The sequence below is a fragment of the Octodon degus genome, unplaced genomic scaffold (assembly GCF_000260255.1).
Source record: "Octodon degus isolate 3935 unplaced genomic scaffold, OctDeg1.0 scaffold00035, whole genome shotgun sequence".
NCBI classification, from domain to species: Eukaryota; Metazoa; Chordata; class Mammalia; order Rodentia; family Octodontidae; genus Octodon; species Octodon degus.
This window is the reverse complement of record NW_004524611.1, coordinates 13,963,068-13,977,398: the sequence shown is the minus strand read 5'-3', so window position 1 is coordinate 13,977,398 and position 14,331 is coordinate 13,963,068. Positions and strand designations below refer to the sequence as shown.

General features: G+C 47.1%; 1 protein-coding gene and 2 pseudogenes across 1 annotated transcript in view; all 3 read left to right on the top strand.

Annotated features, from left to right (window-relative positions):
- Positions 1-136: 136 nt before the first annotated feature.
- Positions 137-994, top strand: LOC105740844 (annotated as a pseudogene).
- A 211-nt stretch (positions 995-1,205) lies between these two features.
- Positions 1,206-14,331, top strand: part of LOC111816578 — an 18,665-nt pseudogene continuing 5,539 nt past the window's right edge.
- Positions 11,391-14,331, top strand: part of Ccl24 (C-C motif chemokine ligand 24) — a 15,066-nt gene continuing 12,125 nt past the window's right edge. Inside the window, exon 1 of the mRNA XM_004630575.2 lies at positions 11,391-11,430. The gene's annotated coding sequence lies outside the window, so the exon portion shown is untranslated. The remainder of the gene's footprint in view (positions 11,431-14,331) is intronic.

Sequence of the window (14,331 nt, the reverse complement as noted above, 5' to 3'; positions counted from 1 at the left end):
AGGAGGAGGAGGGGAAGAAGGAGGAGGAGGAGAAGAAGGAGGAGAGGGAGGAGAAGGAGGAAAAGGAGGAGGAGGAGGAGGAGAAGAAGGAGGAGGAGGAGAAGGAGGAAAAGGAGGAGGAGGAGGAGAAGGAGGAGGAGAACCAACTGAAGACAAGGACATGGAAGCCGATGAAGAGGACAGTAGGAAGAAAGATGCTTCTGATGATCTAGGTGACTTAAATTTCTTTAATCAAAAGAAAAAGAGGAAAAACCCAAAAAAGAAATTTATATTGATGAAGTGGAAGAGAGTATAAAGGATCTTAAGATTGAAAGTGACATCCAAGAGCCAGCTGAACCAGAGGATGACCTTGATATTATGCTTGGCAATAAAAAGAAGAAAAAGAAGAATGTCCAGTTCCCAGATGAGGATGAAATGCTAGAAAAAGATGAAGCTTTAGAAGATGAAGATCACAAAAAAGATGACAGCATTTCATTCAGTAACCAGACAGGCCCTGCTTGGGCAGGCTCAGAGAGGGACTACACATGTGAAGAGCCTCTGAATTGAGTATTTGGCAGCATGAGGGAAGAGAATCCAGATATGGTTGCAGGAGAGAAAAGAAAATTTGTCATGAAACCTCCACAGGTTGTCCGAGTAGGAACCAAGAAAACTTCTTTTGTCATCTTTACAGCTATCTGTAAACTTTTACATCATCGGCCCAAACATCTCCTTGCATTTTTATTGGCAGAGTTGGGTACAAGAGGTTCTATAGATGGCAATAACCAGCTTGTAATCAAAAGATTCCAACAGAAACAGATAGAAAATGTCTTAAGAAGATACATCAAGGAATATGTCACTTGTCACACATGCCAATCACCGGATACAGTCCCGCAGGACAACTGGCTCTATTTCTTACGGCGAAACTTGTCATTCTCGATGTTCTGTTGCCAGTATGAAAACTGGCTTCCAGGCTGTCACGGGCAAGCAAGGGCAGCTCAGTGCCAAAGCTAACTAATTTGTTAATCACCACTGATTTTGCAAAGCATGTTCTGAGGAATTGGCTGGACAGGGTGGGTTACCATCAGAGTGCATTTATCATTGTATGAAAAACAAAATAAAAAAGCTGCCAAGTGCTTTGGCGAGTGGTTGGCTGATCTGAAATCCTCGCCAATGCTCAGACTGTTGACACACTTATTTCCTACTTTAACAGCTGTCGGAGAAACACGATGGGGTAAGGAGGTGCTTTTTTAAAAATGTTCATAGACTTCTGTAAAATGCAAGATAAATTAAAGTTATGATAACAGGGAAATAAAAAACCCAAATAGTTTATTGAAAATAAGATGAAATACTGCAAACTCTCAGCACACTCAGTACACTGACAATATTGTGTAATCATCACCTCTAGCTCCAAAACATTTCCATTAGCCCCCATTAAGCTGTGACTCCTCATTCCTTGTCTCCCTATCCCCTAGCAACCACCGACCTACTTTCTGTCTCAGTGGTTTGCCTGCTGGGACCATTTCATAATGGAGTTATGTAAGTTGTGACCTTTTTTTTTTTTTTAAATTTTAGTACAGGGTCTACAGGGTCTCACTATATACTGACTCATAGTGATCTGCCTGTGTTCAGCCTCAAGAACTGGGATTACAGGTGCTTGACACCACATCCAGTCTTGATCACCATCTCAGTGTGCCCAGGGGTAGGGCTGGCACAGCACACTAGGGATCGAACCCCTGGTCCCTGCATCCGCTTAAGCAGGCGCTTTAATCTACTGAGCTATTTGGCCAGCCAGTTGTCACCTTTTGTGCTTGGCTTCTTTCACTGAACAAAATGCTTTCCAAGTTCTTCCACATTGCACTGTGTATCCATACTTCATTCCTGTTTATGACCAAGTAATATTCCTTTCCTTAAACCAGTGATCCACAGGTGGACATTTCGTTGTTTCTACTTTCTGGCTATTCTGATTAGAGCTGCCAAGAACATTTACACTCAAATGTTTCAATATGTTTTTAGTTTATAAGGTAGATACTTACGAGTGAAATTGTTCCGTGTTTTAAGGGTATTTGGGATTTTTCTTATAGCCAGGAATCTCAAACACACGGAAATGACTATTGTTGGGGGAAAGGTTTTGGTGTCAGATTCCTGTGGTCAGGCTCTGTGGCCAGGCTACAAGACGAGGTGGCACATGGAGAAAAACAGAGTCAACCAGGAGGCAGAGGGAGAAAAAAGAAACATGGGCAACAGCGCACGCTGGGGTTTCCTGGGAAGCAGGGAGGGAGGTGGGTGAGAAAGTTCAGGATTCACTAGTTTGAGTCTCTTAAATCGGCACTGGGAGCCAGGTATGGTGGTAGAGGCCTGTACTCGCAGAATTCTGGGAGGCTGACACAGGAGGATTTCGAATTTGAGCACAACCTGGGCAACTCAGTGACTCAGCAAGGCTTTGTCTCAAAAGAAAAAGGGATAGGAGGTAGCTCCGTGTAAAGGCCCTGGGCTCCACCCCAGAAGCACAAACACTTGCTGGTCCTGGGCTGTGGGGTCAGTCTCAGGTTGTCTAGGGCCTGGTTCCAAGGTGACTGGGTCGGGCACTGAGCCTAGAGTGCACGGCTTGGTAAAGGGCTGATTCTGCACTGAGTCTGCACAGAAAAGAGGAGCTCATAGCCAGGGGCTCAGCTGTGAGACTCAGCTAGTCCCGGGAGGAGTCGAGTCATGCCTTCTGTGAAGGAAATAAAGGCCTGGAGCACTTTGTTATTCCTGCTGTAACCCACGGAAACCCTAAGTACATTTTCTCATTTCACTTGTTTTTAGGTGACTTTAGAAAGTACTGATGTTGGACGTCACACCGCTGATCAATACTTAGTCTCCCATTAGCTTGGCTGTAAGTGGCATCTCTAAATGACATTGCCTAATGGGTTAAAACCAGTGTCTTTCACCATCTCTTCCTGATCTCCAGGGAAGGATGACTTTTATACCTTAATGATTAATAACTTCAAGGTTACTTATCAGTGGGAAAACTCAAATCATAAAACTCACTAATCAGTAACTATTCTCTAGATTTATAGAACCCAGGACACCTGATGATCCTCATATAACATCAAAGGGTGGACCACAGCTTTGCTATTCATGCTTGTTAATTAAAAGTGGAATAATAAGCTGGGCCTGAAGGTACAGGGCTGTCATCTCAGCTACTTGGGAGGTTGAGGCAGGAGGATCACAAGTTCAGGGTCCCTCTGGGTGTCTTAGCAAGATCCTTTCTCACAATAATAATAATAATAATAATAGTAATAATAATAATAATTCAGATGCTGAGGATGTGGATAAGTGATAACCGCACTTGTGTAGCATGGGTTTAATCCCCAGGAATGCAAAAATAGACGTGTAGCTAGCAAGGAAAAATGTTTTATTTAGGGACTGATGTGGGAGATGAGAGTTGTTACCTAAAAATTATTCTGGTAGCAGAAAAAGAGAACACCACAAGCCGTAAATGAAGAAGACCCGGAGTGGCACATAGCCTTCCTGCCCTCCTCGGCCTCCCTATAAAAGCCCATGGCACCCCTGAGTTCCCTTGGGTGGGGCTCTGAGGACGACAGATTTGTCATCCCTTCCTGCGCGCCCAGCCTCTCCTGTGTATTGCTGAGCAGCCTCTCTGTGCCTCTGGTATAGCTGCAATGTAGTGAGCCTGCCGCCAGGTTCCAGTTGCCCCTCTGGGGTTAAGTGTTAACACTTTTTTTTCTTTTTTTAATTTTGGGTTTGTAGCTCAGTAGTGCACACAGAGTACATGCTCAGCCTGTGCCAGGACCCGGGCTGGATCCCCAGCACCAAACAAGCAGAACAACCCCTCTCCCCAATAAACCAAGCTGCAGGGGGCCGACGGCCCCCTCCTGGGCCTCTTCCATCCCTCTAGGCTTTCACGGCTGCTGCCGATGTGCAATCCTGGGTTCACAGGGGCCACAACTCCACGTCACTCTCCAGCCCCACTCCTGGCAGACAACGCCACACCCTGCATTTCTTAAGTCTTATCTCCAGGAGATAGCCACAACCTTTCCCTGAACTTTCCCCTCACAACCCCATTTTTACCTTCTCCTTTCACAGCCCCCACTTCAGCTCACTATCTTGTAAAAGACCTCTGAGGCTGTCTGAGAGTTACCAGTCTGGTCTAAGGGCCAGGTGGTGTCTCTCAGGTTTGCTGTAAATAAAGCCGTCCTGTTGAGTTCATACCTTTGCTTTAATTTCCTTTTTCCTAACACATACTATGCTTAGTATTGTTATCAGCTTCATAAATATTTTCCTGGATATAGAGGTACACACCCAGCACTGCAGAGGCTGAGGCAGGAGGATTGTCTCAAGCTTGAGGCCAACCTGGACTACATAGGGAATTCAAGGCCAGCCAACCTGAACTACATAACAAGGCCATGTTTGAAAACAAAACAAAACAAAACAAACATCCTTCATACTTTCTTTTAAATAATAAATTTAAAATCCAAAACAAATTTTAAAACATCATACATTAATTTTTTAAATCTTCATTTTGGCATCAGGATAATACTGTTGGAGAATAAACTGAAGAGAGTTCCATCCTGTGCTAGTTTTTGGATGAGTCTGAAAAGGACTGGTGTCAATTATTTCAATGTTTCCTGGAATTCACCAGTGAGGCTAGCTGGCCCCCAGGATTTGCTTTGTGGGTGGTTACAAATCATTAATTCTTTCTCTTGTTGTATAGTTGTACAGAGAGTTTCAAGTTACTCTTGCATCAATTTTGGTAGTTCATGTCCTTCAAAGAATTTGTCCATTACCTCTAAGATACTTATTTTCTTAGAACATAATTATTGATAACATCCTTTTTATTTCTATAAGTTTAGTAGTACTGTTCCCTATTTTATTTTCAACTTTACTGATTCTTTTTCTCAGTTAATCTAGCTAGAACGCTTGTCAACTTGGCTATTTGTTTTCTGAGACAAGGTCTCACTATGTAGGTTAGGCCAGGCTTATACGCACTAGGTAGCCTAGGCTGTCCTTAGACTCACAGCGATCCTCCTGCCTCAGCCTCCCAAGTGTTGGGATTACAGGCATGAGCCACCAGGCCCACAAAATTTATCAATTTTGTCAATTTTTTAAGCTACTAACTTTTTGTTTTATTCCTTTTTCTCTTTGTTCTCTCTCCATTAATTTTCTGTTTTAAATGTGCAGGGTGTCACTGCGCAGCTTGAACTCATAGTGATCCTCCTGTTTTCAACCTCCACAGCGCTGGGATTACAGGTGTGTGCCACCATGCCCGGACTTGGTAGCCTGCTCAATGCGCCCAGGGGCAGGGCCGACGCGGCATGTGGTGCCAGGGATTGAACCCTAGCCCTTGCGCTTGCCTATGCAGACTCTTAGACTGCTGAGCTATCTCTCCGGACTTTCTTTTGCTAACTTTGTATTGGTGTTGGCAGTTGTTTAAATCCTCTCTCTCTCTCTGTCTCTCTCTCTCTCTCTCTCTCTCTCTCTCTCTCTCTCTCTCTCTCTCTCTGTATCTGGCTCTGTCTCTCTCTTCATCCCTCTTCTACTGCAAACATTGAAAACTATAACTTTTTATTTATTTATTTATTTTTTCTTTTGTACTGGGAATCAAACTCATGACCTTGCACTTCACAGGCAGGCACTTATGCCACTTAGCTGTCTCCCTGGCCCAATGTGTCTTTGTATTTAAAAATGCAAGTCTTATGGGCAGTTTGTTGGTAGGTATGGCTCTTTTATCCAGTCTGAGATCTATTCCTGGAAAGGCCGGCTTGCCAAGTTCAGCTTCAGTTCCCCTCCGGGAACCTGGTCCTCGCAGCGTTCCCAGGCAGCAGCTGATGGATGAGGGTGCTTCCCAGCTCCTACAGCACCCGTGTGAACCTCCTGTTTTCCGCTGGGCTGCACAAGTACATTTAGCGTCTGATCTCATTACAGACACATTTGCCTGACCCCCAAGCTCAGGGGAATCAAAGAGCTCCAGGGTTTCTCCTGGGAGGCTGGAGTTCTCGTAGGTGTAGGCAGAGTGTCGTCTTGCCCAGACCCCAGGAGAGCTTCCAGTGGGTCTCCTCCGGGCTTCCGTAGGCAGATTGCACACACGACGCACTGCGTTTCCTGCTGGGAGACGCATGCAGTCTATATTGTTCCTTTTAGGAATGAAAGGCATCAAGGAGCCTGCATATAGAGTCTTCCAGATTCCGCCTCCGCTGTTTTCTTTTGTCTCCTTTATACATTCAAGAAATAAATTTAACCCATAAATATAACTACATGCTGAGCTCCACGGATCTTTCTTTTCTTTCTTTTTTTTTTTTTTTTTTTTTGTACTTTAGGGAAGGGCCTACAGGGTGTTCAGGATCTCACTACTAGATCGGCCTTGTAGCGATCCACCTGTTTACAGCCTCCCAAGTGCTGGGATTACAGGCGCGCACCACCACGCCCAGTCGCCCCAGGGGGTGGGGCAGGGGCGGGGCCAGCGCGGGGATTGAATTCACTGCCCCTGCACCTGTTTGCAAGCGCTTTAATCCGCAGAGCTATTTGGCCAGCCCTTCCACAGATCTTTCTAGTGACTCTCCAAACACTGTGTTGGGGGGGGCCCCAATAAAAATCCATTTACAGTTAATAAAATTTTTTATATGATTAGATTGGATGTACCAGTTTATTTGTCCCATCTTTTTTGTTTATTTGTTTGTTTTGTGTTCTTCTTTTCTCTTTTTTTGGGGGGGCAATTAATTACACATTTAATTTACTATTTCATTTAATGTGCTGGTTGTTTTGCTGTGTTTCTTTGCATTCCCATTTTAGTAGTTATGGTAGGGAATATGATCTACAACATTTGAACTCTTCACAGACTTCTTAGACATAGTAGCACCATTAGTTATTTCCTTTAGCTTCTTAAATGCCTGTAGAATCTGAAATGAAAACTCTACTTTTTGCATCCATCTAGGTTAATTTGCTTTCATTCTTCATACTGTAGTTATATGCATTATGTCATGTAGTTATGCTTTTATAACAAGCTTGGTGATAGTGTTTTTCTTTTTCCTTTAAATTATCTCCGTGTGTGTGTGTGTGTGTGTGTGTGTGTGTGTGTGTGTGTATGGTACTGGGGATTGAACCTGGAATTTTCACACTGAGCTACATCCTCAGTCCTTTTCATTTTTTTATTTTAAGACAGGGGCTTCCTGAGTTACTAAACTTCCTAGGCTGGGCTTGGATTTGTGATCCTCTTGCTTCAGTCTTCCAGAGTCCTGGGATTACAGGTGCATACCACCCCATCTGGCTTTACCACACATATTTTAATCAAGTGAAAAAGGTAAAAATGATGTTTATTCCTATTTACTCATGTATTTACCTCGATGACACCACTTTTTCCTGACGATCCCTGCCCACAGTCCCTCTAAACAGCACTCACAGTGTCATCTCTGAGGGAGCTCCAGCCTCACACCCACTAATTCAGATACATTCTCAGAGCTTCCGGGGCATATTCTGTTTGGTGCTCACTACGTCCATCTTACAGATAGGAAAATTGAGACCCAGAGTGAGTTAAGGACTTGACCACTCAGCTGTTTGGTAACAGAGATGCTTAAGTCTAGATCTAGCAACTCTTAATGCACCTCAAAAATAGTAGGTAGGGGGCTGGGGAGATAGCTCAGTAGAGTAAGTGCTTGCCTGGCAAGCACAGAGTCCTGAGTTCAATCCCCAGTACCACAAAAAAAAAAAAAAAAATAGTAAGTAGTCAGAACTGCACGTGTTGCATGGACAGTCTCTCCCCTTGAAGCTGCCATATTTCTCTAGACTATAAGAGGACCATTCCTTAGAGTGAGCCATCCTTGAGGCCTGTGGTCACTGCGGCAAGAACCAGGGAAAGGGACTAGGGCAGGGGACGGACATCACACTGGACATTTCCTTGACATTCTGGAGGGAAAGATGAGCAAAGTGAGCTTTCGTCTGTGTCTTGTCTTCCGGAGAAGTTAGGGGCTTTCTGAGGGCAGAGCTAGTTCTTGGCACTGTTGGGGAGACTGAGTAAGGCAAGCCTGATTTCACAACCGTGTCTCTTATCTTTAGGAAGAAGCAGGGTTAGACCTATTGTGTCATCTGCTTCCTTTAAAATGCATACAGAGTGGGTGGTTCTGACCCTGCACGACCTTCCTGGAGTGGCAGCAGGGAGCCCCTCTGCTGTCTTCCTAGGAGCCGAGACCAAAGGAAAGTAATGTGCAAATCATCAGGAGGAGCACAGGCATTGGTCTGAGATCAAGCGTCAGATGACATGTGTGCAGAGGTCGCGAGCCATGCACAGCCACCAGCTGGCAGGGGACAAGAGTGGAGCTAAATACTTGGCCCATTTCTTCAGAAAGTCAGGCAACGTTACCCTGAGTGCTGCTCCCCTGTGATCAAGCCTGAGCCCTAACAAAGCCTCATTCCCTTGGTATTGTTCGCCTTTTTGCGATTTCTACCTTGAAGTGAGCGAAAGAAAGAATGCTGGGCTGAGTGGTAGGTAACACCAGGAGCTTCCCTCTCTCCCCTCTCAGGTCTATCATCTGTCCCTTCCTCCCACTTCCCCTGGTGGATTCCCTCAGGACTGCACCACCACCAGGCTCCCAGACTTAGGGTCATGAAGCATCCTGTGCCCTAGTGACTTGAGCAGGCAGGGGCTGCAGGAGTCTGGGGCGGACAGAGCATGACTATTCGGCTATTGCCCATTTCCACACAATGCTTGGCTGGTCACTGGTGCTTTTGTGACTGTCTGTCTTCTGAACCTCAGGGACAAATAGACACTATCAGTGCCCGTGCAGAGGAGGAAACTGCGGTCCAAACTCATGCCTTCCTCAAGAACAGTCAGGGCACTGAACCTGTGTTGCCTCCTGCTGCTTCTCCACCACATGGGGACCCTCGCCTCACACTGTACTGTCTCTTGGGACCCTGAAAGCACAAGATTCCTCATGATTCCAATTGAATTCATGAGTTTTGGAGTCAAGCAAGTGGGCAGGGTGTGTCTGTCACCAGCTAGAGATCACAGTGTCCTTGGGCAGCCTAGGGAGGATCACGGGCCTCTGCAAACACAGCTTTAGCCCCAGGTTTTTCTGTCATAGGAAAGAAATCCAGATGCACAGGGCTTTTGGGACACCCCCTCCCAAAAAAAAAAAAAAACTCCTTTCATTTTTCGTTTTAGTGAGTTCCTCAGCCACCAGGTCTGTGGATTAGCAGAGTCTGGTCCTGTCTTGGCCTCCAACAGGAGTTACTTTGATGCAGAAAAGGGTAAAACTGAGGTTGGGCACAAGACAGAAAAGCTGGGTGATTACAGATTCCTGTCCTTTTCTGTCCTGAAGCTCCATCTTTTCTGGGCCTTTGCCTCTTCCATAGGGAAGAACCATGTATTAGGTACAAATCCGCACAATCGACCAGAGCAGGCATTCTAATGCAAGAAGATTTATTGGCGAGCAGCAAGCAGGCTGGCTGTCTAGTGGACCAAGACAGCAGTGAACAAGACAAAGCATGTGCTTTTAAGGTGGGTTTTTTTTTTGTTTTTTTTTTTTTGGGACGAATTTGCAGGCTGGAACAGCTGAAGGAGAACTAATCTTGACTGGCCTACCTGGTCTTTGGGGGACTTTGGAAGTTAACAAAGGAGAGTTTCTGTGGTTTCTCGCCCAGGTCAAAGTCAGGCAGACTTGTTCTTTGGTTTTGGACTTGGCTCTGCGTGGGGCCAAGGAGAAGAGAGTTTGGGGGCAGGGTACCTGGAAAACCAAGAGGGAGAGTGTTTGGAGCAGGGTGCCTGGGAAACTTGGGATCCTAACCTATTACCATGTGCTCACGCTAGTGGGCCTTCTGGCCTTCTGCACCTCCTCTTTCCCACTGAGCTTCGGGGTTAATAAATTCCATGCCAACCTCCCTCCCAACACCTCTCTTTTCCCTGCATGCATCTACCAGTCAACTAAGACCTATGAAGCTATTTGCTAGTAACCATAGGTATAAGCATCCTTAAATACAGAAGAGGGGGGCTGGTGAGATGGCTCAGTGGTCTAAAGCAGCTACTTAGAACAAGCTTAGCAAAGCACAGGGACCGCGGTTCAATCCCCCAGCACCACATGCCTGCCAGCCACGCCCCTTGGTGGGCTGAGCTGGCCACACACACACACACACACACACATAAATAAAATTAAAAAAAAAAACAAAACAAAACTTAAATACAGAAGAGGATGAAGGAATGATACAATAGTTGCTTTGGAGGCAGGAAACTTGGGGTGCTTTGTGACAAATATCCTTCCTTCCTGTCCCCAACCTCCCAATGGCACCTCCTCCAACATCTTCCGGAGTTTGGCCACTTCCTCAGCTCACTAGGTTTCTCTCTCTCTACACTCTTCCCTTGGACTGGAATGCCCTGACTCCTTTTCTGCCTGGGGTCTCCTCCTGGTCCTTCCAAAGAGCCTTTTGATCCTAGAGGTACCTGGTAGGAACAATGACCACCTCCATTATTTCCTGCAGCCACAGTAGGAAGTGTGCTAAAACATGGTGCACAGTGGGGGCTCTTTGTCTGTTCTGATACTCCCAGGGAGGAAAGGTTCCAAGGTGACAAAGCTGAGGCTGGGAGAGCCAGGATCTGAACCCAGGCCTGTTGCCCTCCAAGTCTCTGTCCTCTGGACCTTATCACACTGTCTTGTGATTACTTGTTGGTATGTCTGTTGGCCCAGTGGATTCTGAGCTCTTGGGGTACTGAGTCTGAACTGAATCCTTACAGGACCCCACAGGCCAAGGATGGGTAGGGCTCCCCCATCTGAGCCTGCATTGCCCACATGGAGATCTGCCAGCAGTGGCTGGTGCATCTCCTGTTGTGGGACTCCCGCTGTCACCTGAGGTGGTCACACTTGTCTTTAGGTAGCTTTGTCCACCATAAATGTCTTCCTTCTGCCCGCCAGGAGCCTGATATCTTATAACTGCTTCATTCCCCTGGGCCCTCCAATATCTAGGAGGCAGCGGAGCCATACAAAGCGCCTCCTGAGCCCCTTCAGGCTGAAGCCACCCTGGCTGGGCCAGCTGGAGAGCAGTGTCCTCGGGTTCAGCCTCTATCTGTACCTCCTGAGGATGATCTCTCGACAGTCCTTCTACCCAGAGACCAAAGGGTAAGATTCTCCATAGCTTCCACCTGTCATCCCCTTGCCACGGCCTGAGGCCACACCTCTTCGAGCACTGGGCTTGGGTAGGTGAGCAGAAGTCCATTTCCTGGCAGGGGCCGCCCTCCCCATCGAGGATTTGGCTTTGTGCGCCCGTCTGCTGCCAGAACATCAACTTCCTGAAAGTTCTCATGGGCCTTGGGCTCCTGAATTTCCAAGGAAGAGGCATAAAAGAAGCCCTTACTCCCTCAGAGATTCCTCCTCTCCTGCACTCTGGCCACCCCAGACGGGCCCTAGTAAGTTGAGGAAAAGCTTTTCTGTGCTTGGTGCTGGAGCACTGCCACAGGGTCACCTCCAGGTAAGTGACTCCTAGGGGTGTACCTGTGCCCAGCACTCTGGGACTTGCGTGTGCGTGTGTGCATGTGTGCGTGTGTGCGTGTGTGCGTGTGTGTGTGTGTGTGTGTGTGTGTGTGTGTGTGTGTGTTTGGCAATGAGAAGCAGAGGTGGCACCAGAAACTGTGACATCCCCATCCGTCCTCTGGATCCCCTATGCTCCCAGTCCCTGTGCCAGCCTCTTGCTTCTGTCTCCCCGCTGCTTCAGCACCTAGGTCCTCTGTTCACCTTCAGTGAGGAGACTGGGCTGGAAACCAGGAGGTTGCTGAGGGAAGCTGGGTCGTGGTGGTGGCAGCCAAGAAGAAATGGATTGGAGAGCAAGCCAGGAAGGGAGGTGGGCACCACCCAAGAGAACGTGAAAACGCACCATGAGGAGGCTCCCTTTGCTGAGAAGCTGTAGGGCTGGCCTGCTCCACTATGGCTTAGGGGTCTCGGACAAGTCACGGAACGCTCTGTACCTTGGCTCCCTTGCTGGGAAAATAAGGACAGTAAGAGACCAGAGGAGCCAGGCGGGGCTTAAGGGGTGTTGGTGAAGCAATGCTGGATTTGTGGCTTGGCTGGGTGGGTGGATGGACACTAGTTTAGTCCAGTTTTCTTAGTGGGTTTGTGTATAGAATTTGTTATCTCTACCAGGAAACGCATTTGCACCTTAACAGGGGTTGTTTAAGAGGCACTTGTCAATTATTGCATCCAACTAGTAGAGTAAGGAGGGAAAAGCTTTCAACCTGAAAAAAATGCATCCACTTCATTGACTCTAGGCAGGACCTTGAAAGAGTTCTGCCATCACCCAACCCGAGCACCAAGGAAAGGACATCCAAGTATTTTTGGTACTTTATTCCAAGAATTTTTTCTCTTCCTCTTCCTTTTCCTCCTCCTCCTCCTCTCGTTTTTCTTCCAGTACTGGGAGATTGAACCCAGGGCTTTGCAATGGGCTACATACCTCACCTTCGTCTTATTTCTTTTTAAAATTTTGAGATAGGGTCTCACTAAGTTGCCTACGTTGGGATTTGAGTTCGCAATCCACAGGTGTGCACATCAGGCGCAGCTGGTCCTTTTCCTTCTTAGAGTCCATGCAGGAGCCAGTACTGCAGACTGACTTGAAATCCCATTTCAGGGGCCCGGAAAGGCCCCGTGACTCCCATTATTTGCATCTCTGCCGTCTACTTTCGGAGAACCTGCCCTAGGCTCTGATAATTGGGCTGGAGGCTCAGTTCCTGCTGGGCAAGGAAGCCTGACCTGAGTGCTCTGCCTGGAAGCCGACTAGAAGCGCTCGCTGCTGTAACTTCCTTGGATCCTCACAACCATGAGAGGCCACCTGAAACAGGTGGCGATCAGCGGCCCCTGCCGTGACACAGATAAGGAAAGCTTGGGAGAAAATGAATAGCTTGCCTGAGTTCCTGCAGGTGATTACAAGCAGGGGTTTGATCAGTCCGCTCCACCCCAGCCATCCCATGCATTGGCCTCCAATCCAGTTTCAAACCTCCCTGAGAAAACTCAGTTTTACAAATTGCATCCCAGGTTTTCTTACTCCCAAGTTGCTAATTTCCTCTTTGTAATTAGTAAGTCATTTGTTGGGAGACCCCTTGAGACTGTAAATATCTTGTCCCTTACCATACTTTCACCCTGAACCTCTGCAGCTATGGGACGATCCAACTCAGGTCTTCTAGGTTGACCAGTTGGCACTTCCTCATGAGGAGCGGCATCCCTCTCTCTCAGTCGATTTGCTGGGGCTCCCCTAACAGAGCATGCCCCACCGAGTGGCTTCAACAACAGCAACACTGTGCCCCAATCCCACGTGTGGAAGGCTGACATGGAGGCGGAGGCAGGAATGGCTCCATCCAAGGGCAGAAAGGACGCAGCTGTTTTAGCCTCTGTCCATGTCTGTCTCTGTGTCCAAATTTCCCCTTTCTCTAAGAATGCCAGTCACATGGAGCTGGGGCCACCTTAAGGACCTCATTTTAACTGAAAATATTCAGAGGTTATCTCCAAATGAGGTCACCTCCTCGATAGGGGTCAGGATTCCAGGGGTGAGGGGGACGGAATTCAACCTTTAACTCATTCATTTGTTCAATGTCTGGACTTACAGATTCTTATGTTACTCAGTCCATCACTGTCACTAATTTTGATTAAATTGTCCCAGATTTGGCCAGCATGAGCTCCTGTGAACTGGCTCCTGTGTCATTTTTGACACAGTCCCATGATTCTGGGAATGCTTTCTTGCTTCCTGGCACATGGAGATGCCCCAGCCTCTACCTTTTCAACCTGGGGACTGGATCAGCCATGTCTTCCAGGGAGGGGCACTGGCTGGCATTGATGGTTCCTAGTTGGTCATTGTTCTTAGGCTACCTCCCAGCCAGAGCTAGAGGAAAATGGTGTCAATGGCCAGCATGGGGGTCCTGATCCCTCTCTTCCAGCCCACCACTCCTGGGTCCGTCCTCTCTTCCCCTTTCCAGATTTTCAGTTCTCTTCTCCATCAGTGAGAAAATAACTTCTACCGTCCTGGATTGCAAAATCCGAGCATACAGGAAACTTATTATTTTGAGCTATAATTGGTCACTATGTGAAGACTAGAGCTGCCTTTCTGTAGAAAATGGTTTGTTCATTTGTTTTGGTGGTACTGAGGTTGGAACCCAGGGCCTTTGCACTGAGCTCCATCTTGAGCTTTTTTTTTTTTTTTTCCTTTTGAGACAGTGTCTTGCTAAGTTGCTTCCCAGGCCTGGAAATTTTTGGCCTCAGCCTCCCAAAAAGGGTTGTAAAAATTAGTTCTTGTTTTTATATAAGAAAAGCCACCGGGGAGATAGCTCAGTGGAATAAGTGCTTCCTTGACAAGCGCAAGGGCCTGAGTTCCATTCCCGTTCCACAAAAA